Consider the following 8,279-nt stretch of genomic DNA (forward strand, 5'->3'; position numbering starts at 1 on the left):
TCTCATGACTTCCATTAACCCCATTAACATTAATATAAGGTTTTCACAACTTTAAACCTTCCACATAAGGCTAGAATATAATCAATGCCTTAAAACCCAATTAACAATCCCCAACCTAGTTGCAAACCCTTAATTTAATTTCTAATAACCCTATAACAATCATTAGCCTAAATAATAACCCTTTGTAAGCTTAGAATTCAATTTTTTTAATATCTCAAACCAAGAGAAAAGTGGGTAGAGAATATGAGTCAATATAAGTTAATATTTTTTAATAGATTATGTCATGTGTGACAAATACTATTTCATTTGCATATCACAATTAAAATGTTTTACCTTATGTTATGGTGACTATAGCTGCATTCAAATTTCATACTAAAAAAGGTAAAGAAAAAAAAATATCATTATACTCAACCAGTTAATGTAAGAATTTAAAAACATAAATAAAGAAATAAAGAAAAAAATCTACAAATTACCTTCTTTTTGCCAGTGTTCTTCCACGTCTTCATCCTCATTTTCATCTTTATCCTTGTAATATGGAAAAGAGAGAGAAAGAGAGGGAAAGAGAGAAGGACATAAGAGAATAACAACACACACACATATATAGAGAGAGAGAGAGAGTTATGAGAGATTAAGAGAGAAAGGAGAATAAGAGGTAGGGAATTTTGAATAGTGTGCAGATTCATATTAGACTAGCATAAGGGATTTTCAAATGCATCACAAGTATATATAGGCTTCTAATCCTCATAACTACCTAATACCTATATTTATAACTACCTTAATAACTATTCCTCTAATATGAATATAATTAATAAAACTAAAATGTCACAATTACAATGACATAACAACACCCCCTAAAAAAAACCCTTGCCCTTAAGGGTCATTAACAACAAATTGAGGGAATTTCTGCTGGAATCGATACAAAGGTATCCAAGATGCTTCTTTATTTAGAAAATTCTTCCATTTGACTAGAACTTTGGTGATGATTCTGCCTCTTTTGTGACCAACTATTTTATTCAAAATAGTTTTAGGTTTTAAAATTGTTGGTAGCTCTAGCCAATCAATCAAGGAATGTCTTTGCCTTACTTTTGGATCTAGACATAGCTTTAATAGGGACACATGTATGTAAGATGAATTTTAGAATCTAGTGGCAGCTCTAGCTTGTATGTAACTACACCAATCCTCTTTAGAACCTTGTAAAGACCAAAATACCTAGGATCCAGGTTTTGAAAGCTCTTTATGGTTGCTGAAATTAAGCAATGAGGTTGTAATTTTAGAAATATCCACTATCTAACAGTGAATTCATGATTAAATCTGTGTAAATCAGCTTTCTACTTCATAATATTTGCTATTCTATGGAGATGATACTTTAAAATTCCTATTACTTCCTCCCTAGCTATAAAAGACCTGTATATAACACATCTAAAATAGACCCATAATGCATATTAGGAGAATAGATGGGAGGTTTTTGATCATACAATATTTTATAAGGAGTTGTTTAATGGCTGTAGGAAATGTAGTGTTATTCCACCATTTTGCTTGAGATAACCATTTGCTCCATTCCTTAGGTTTCTCTCAATACATATATCTTAAACAAGTATCTAGGCATCTATTAAGAACCTTGAATTGACCATCCATTTGTGGGTGGTATGCTGAAGAAATATTCTATTTTACACCCAAGATCTATAAAAATTCCTCTTAAGAACCACTCACAAAATTAGGGTCAGGATCATGTATTATTTTAGTAGGAGTAGCGTGCAATTTATAAACATGATCTATAAAAATATGTGCTAAAGAAAAGATGAGTAAGGATGAGTAGGAGGAATAAAATAAGAATACTTACTCATTCTATCAATGATAACCCAAACAACATCCTTACCATGCGGTTTAGGAAGACCCTCAATAAAATCCATAGCATTGCTCGCCCAAATGCTACTTAGAATTAGAAGAGGTTGCAACAAACTAGGTGGTGCAATGGCTTCATATTTGCATCGAACACAAGTGTCACATTGTACAATGAAGTCTTAAACATCATTAATCAACTTCTTTCGCAAAACAAAGACTTAATTCTTTGATATGTAGCTTGAATCCCCTAATAGTCCCCTTGAGGAAGTGAATGAAGCCATTCCAAAATTTATTTCTTTAAATTAGGATCATTTCCCACAAGCTATTTCCCCTATCTTCTTAACAAGTCACCAACCCATGTAAAATGACTCCAAGCTCCATCTTGTTTCTAAACTTCTTCTTTTGATGCTGTAATGACAGCATCATTAACCCAATTTGCCTTGATTTTCTTAAGCATTTTTGGTGAAGAAGTGCCCAAAACTAGTTGCATAAGTTTCTATTTTGGCTTTCTTGAGAGTGCATCAACCACTGAATTGTCATTTCCCCTCTTTTATTGGATGTTCTAACCTTCCCTTCACTAAGTAAATGTCCTAAAATTGAACTTTAGTGGCAGAAAATGAACATTTTCTCTTTTCAACAAAATAATTATTTTTCCTTAAGACTGAGAAGACTTGCTTCAAGTGTTGCATAGGGTCAACAAGATTAGCACTATAAATTAGAATATCATTGAAAAATAATTAAACAAACCTTCTTAAATAAGTCTAAAAATGTTGATCATGGCTACTTGAAAAGTTACAAGGGCATTAGTTAATCCAAAAGACATAACCAACAACTCAAAATGCCCACTATGTGTCTTAAAGATTGTTTTAAAAACATCTTCAGGTACCAATTTGATTTAGTGATAACTAGCTTTTAGATCCAACTTGGTAAACCACCAAGAACTACTCAACTTATGAAACAAGTCTTCCATTAATAGAACGAGATATTGGTTCTTTATAGTCCTCTAATCTAACTTCATATATAGTTAATGCACATCCTCTAAGTGCCGTCTTTTCTCTTTAACAAGACTATAGGATCTAAAAAGGGAGAAGAGCTCTCTTGTTTGCAATAGATCACCTACCAACCTCTCAATAACATCCTTTTATGCTGAAGGATACCTATAAGGCTTCAAGTTCATGGGGTTTATATCCTCATACAAACCTATCAAGTGATTATGACCTTCTCTAAAGGGTGGTAGCTCTTTAGGTTCTTCAAAAATGTCCCAAAAATCATTTAGAGTATTGTAAATAACATCTGGAATAGGTTCATATTCCTAAATAAAGAAGCATTATGGCTATTCTTCTTTACCATTAGCATCATATGAGGGGTATTTGCTTGTATTTTACATAATTTACCTTCATACCAAAAAAACATAATGAGAATGTCATAATTTTGAAAAGCATTCTTAATGCTTTTTAGCCAATTTAGCCCCTAAAACATATTGTAGGTGTGCAATTCTGAGATTCTTAAATCAAGTATGAATTATAAGCCTTGCATTTGCCATTAGAAATTCTTCCACAACCCATATACCTTCAATTTCTTCCCGCTAGCAACTTCAAGCCATGATTCATGAGTTCTATTGGGCTACCATCCCAAGTTTCTTGCTTATTCCAAATCTACAAAATCACGTGTACTCCCACTGTCAATTAAAATTTGAATTTGTTTCTCACCATAATGCCCCACTGCTCTCATTGATGATGCTCCTTCAACCACCTCTATCACATTAACTAAAATTAGGGGCATGTCTTCTTCTATACTATCATCTTTATTTGATACTTTGAATTGAAATTCTTCTTCTTGAATATCTTGCATTTCAATGAATTGTAGTTGTATCTTTTGCCTTTGGGGATATAATGTCTTCTGACATTATGTTTAGTTTAAGCTTTTATAATGGTAAATATTCAAGAAGTTAACTATATCTATACTCTATTTTTTTTTCATAAATATGGAACAAGTTCTTTAAAGTATTTTTACCTATATTTATTCCATATTTATATGAGATTTGAAAAAATTATTTATGTGCATAAAAGTTATTTTATACTATCATTGTTTTCCTTATCTCAAAATGATTATAAGTCCAAGAGTGTGTTCAAATGGTTTCTTTTTATAAATTAGATAAATACTAAATATAAGACTTTTTTGCATGCATGACGTAAATTGGACATGTACTAAATATAAAACTTTAATATAACACTTTGTTTATGACATATTATTGAAGGTTGTCCAAAGTGGGAATGAGAGTGAGTATGAAGAAGAACAAACCAAAGTTATCACTAGCATGTTGTACTCAATATTGAAGAACTTAAAGATGAAGAGAAGGATGATCCAAGAAGAGCTAAAACATTCATACAAGCTTAGATGCATCATAACCTTAGACTTGATAGGTATGATATCTTTAATCAAGATATACTTTTGTTAAACTAATTGACTTAAATATGCAATATTAGCTCAAGATATTTTAAATCAAAACATGCATTTTAGTTCTTAAAAGAAATAGATAGATATATTTTTCTATAATTATATTTTTGATCTTTGGTCATCTATATCTCAATAACTTCATTGAATTTAGATGATAAAATTATTTTCTTGAAAACTAGACTTTAAGAGCTTTCCAACTAGGGCTGTGCAAAAGTCTCGTGGTCTCGTTCGATCCGGTCCGACCTATAAAAATCCGATCCTGTCCAGTCCTGTAAAATGTTGGTCCTATAGGACCAAAAAGACTAAAAAGACAGGACTGATTTTTCGGGTAAGACCAGACTAGAGACCAAGCATTTGGACTAAGTGGTTCGGTTTGGTCCTATATAATTATTTTAATATAATCAAAATTAATTTATAAATTATTAATTAATAAGCCTTAGAAAAAAAAAGTCTTAATCTTGCCTTGCACTTTGCACTCTAATCGAAAAAAAACCTCAACACTGTTACTCAACAGCACTTAGCATCTCAGCCACTCACTCAACATTGCTCTCATTCTCAATTTCTTCAGTGTGCTAATGCCCTAGCCCCTACCTTGCACTTTGCACTCTAATCTTGATCTGTTCAAACTTTGAAGGAACATGTCTGTGGGCTGATTTTTATTACTTCTATTCTTGCTAATTTTTTTCCTCTGGTCTATTTTCGGTCTTTTCTCTGATTTTTTATTGAAGTTATGTATTTAAATCATTTGGAATTTGGACTGTAACTAAAATATTATTTTCTTGGTGTTAGAAATTATTATGGATTTATTATGATTATAAGTGTTTTTATTATTTTAATTGAGTTTGTTAAGTTGAAATAGATTATTGGTCATCATAGAGAAAAAGAAGAAAAAAAAAGGCCAAGTGAGTATCGGACTAACAAGACCAGTCTTCCAGTCCTATGGACCAAGTCCAGTCTTGTTAATTTTTAGATTTTCACAGGACCAGACCAGACTATGGGTTACCTAACCCAATCCTTTTCATGAAAAGGACCAGACTCCTGGTTAGGCTAAAGTCCAGTCCCGTCCAGTCTTTTGTGCAGCCTTATTTCCAACAATATATAATTTACTATAGTTAGAGTTGTATTGAATGAGTTATATCCTTTAGAAGATTATGTGTCATAATGAATCTTATACAGACATTCATCAGTTTTTGCCCTCGTGTGTTTCATACTTACAATAGATTATAAGACTTTGTTGGATTTGGTTCTTACTTATGTTAGAATCAAAACTTGCTTGTCTTAGAGAACAGAGGCATTGGCTTTATTGACCTCTAATTTATAATTGTCTTAGAAGAGACACACACTTGTCTTGGTGGTTCTAGTAAGAGTAATTATTCTACGTTGCATCAAACTTGCTTGTCTTAGAGGTCATTCTAGTATGTCTTAGCTTATAGTAGCTATACATCCAATACACACTTGTCTTAATTATGACCCATACATGTCTAAGCCTTTTAGAAGAAGCAAGGTGCTTCTGACACTCGCAACATGCTTGTCTTAGAGGGAGTGTAATGTCCACCTTGACATTACCAGAACAACACTCTAACAACACCGTTGTGATAATTAGAATCAATTAAATTCCCTTTATAAGATTATCTCAACACAAGGGCTTTAAGAAAATTAGTTTAAAAGATTGGAATCCCAAGAAACTCTTTTTGAAAAGACATTTAAGCTCAAATTATAATTTAAAACAAAGTAAACAAGGTAGCAAAAGCATAGAAATTTATTTACAATTATTAAAAACATCATATGAGCATTCTAGAAAATTTCTACAAATGCACCGTCCGCTCAACACAGGTATCATCCACCATGACAGATGGCACAAAGAAACTACATTCCTCTTTATGTAGCGCATCGCAGCACACTCCTACTGTGATGACAGTAGTTCCTTTGGCCAACTTTTAGAGTGCACCATTTTTTCATTTGTCATCCGATTTGAATAGTTCAAGTAACCACACGTGAGTCTTTGAGCCCTCTAATTATTAGTGATAGACCTTATGGCACGGATGACACGGTATTAATGACAATGAAGCTTGAAGATGGTAATCATGAGTATGGTGGCATGAAAGGAGCCCAAGGCAAGGAGAAAGGAGCCCAAGTCAAAGAGCAAGGAGCCCAATACTTCCAATCCAATGTGCCTAAAGACCCTTTACAACATATTGGAGGTCCAATGACAAGAGCCCGAACTAAAGCCATGAAGCAAGCCTTGTTTAGTCTTATGCAAGAAGTCCAAGAGCTTAGAGAGAAATGGAGCACTCCTCTCAAGCCTAAAGGAGAGCCTCTAAATGTGTAAAATGTGTTTAAGATCCAAATCCACAAAGAGTCAAGCCTAAGAAATGCAAACCCTAGCCTAATGTAAGGAAGACTACAAGTTGAGCCTCTTGTAAGCAAGGAGGCATGAAACCCTAGTAAAGAAGTCATGGGTGGTGTGATTTTGAATCCTTTATGATCCCTTGATTGTTTCCTTAATTGTTTCCTATTTTAGTGGTCTATTGACTTGACTCCCTTTCTTAAGGAGCAAGACTAGTCTTAGTTTCCTATTTTGAGTCTAGTCAAAGATTAGGATTAATTATATTATTAATTTCTAAGTTCTGTAATCCCATAATTTTAGGATCACATCTCTTAAATTATGTGGTTGAATATTTTCTCATTATTTTATATTATTTTCTTTCTCCTTTTAGTATTATGAAATTAGGGTTTTAATTTTAGGAAATAGTCTTCTCTATGAGGCTATATATATTAGGCATGCTTCCTGTTTTAAACAAAAGAGAAGTTGAATGAAATTATTCATTTTAGAGTTTATAACTCTTATGAGCCTTAGTGCTTTATGGTGGCATCCCGTGTAAGAAACAAATGTGATCAACGCTTGTGGTGTCTTCAAAGGTTAAGGTTCCTAGAGGCAGGTGCTCTATAGGATCTTATCCTTGATCATTATCCCATTTTTTATTTTATTTATTTCTTTATTTTCATCATAAATTTTGTCCCTTTTTTTTTATTCTTATGTTTTTATTATGTTTCAGGTTTTTATCCCTAAACTAGCATGATTCTGTTTTCACATCCCCTATCAGATTGGTATCAAAGCTTTGGTTGCTAGTTTGCTAGTTATGGTTTAAATTCTTTCCCTTTCTTCTTCTTCTTTATCTTGAGTTATTTCTTTTTATGATCATCTCTTATCTACTCCATCTACTTCTATCTTTTAGTTTTTCTCTTCTTCATCTTTGTGACTTTTCATCTTACTTGAGTTTTTATTTTATTAGCCTTCTAAAAAGGAGAAAAAATACCTAGAAATTTATGCAAAAAAAAGTGTTAGTGTCTTAAAAAATAAAAAAATATGAAAATTCAAAAAAAATACAAAATAAAATATATATTACTGTGAGTTATGATTGTAGAAAAAAGGCTATTCTTGAACTCCAAATTACTAAGAGGTTGCCTAAAGAGAAAAGTCAACTTGGGTGGTAAGAAAGTCTTCTACTTTGGTCACTTTCTTGTTTTTTTTTTTGGTAGCACTTTTCAAATTCTCTACTCTCCTATTTTGCTATTTGTGCAACTCTCTTATTCTATTTGGCTTTCTATTTTTGTCTTTAACTATTCAATTCTTTAACTTTAATTTCTTTCTTTCCTTTTCTTGTTTGTCACATGTGGTTTTTCCTTTTGCAAGCTCGATTTTATTTAAAAATTTTTCTTTACTATTTGTTTCAAAATTCAAAAAAAATTGCAAAAAAAACATATTCTTTTCATCTTGTACTTGTTTTCTAGTTTCCTTAATTTAAAAGATATTCACTTATTTGTTTCTTAGTTTCTTTATTTGTGTTTTGTTTCACCATTGGATTTTATCCATAAGCTTAGTAAGTGGTAAAAGGCAAGTGTGTTTTTCATCATTAAAAAAAGCCATTATTTTTTTGTGAAACACAAGTGACTTTATTTCTCTTAAGAGTAAACACATG

The sequence above is a fragment of the Prosopis cineraria genome, unplaced genomic scaffold (genome assembly GCF_029017545.1).
Source record: "Prosopis cineraria cultivar Desert tree isolate PC_DT_omini unplaced genomic scaffold, ASM2901754v1 PC7, whole genome shotgun sequence".
NCBI classification, from domain to species: Eukaryota; Viridiplantae; Streptophyta; class Magnoliopsida; order Fabales; family Fabaceae; genus Prosopis; species Prosopis cineraria.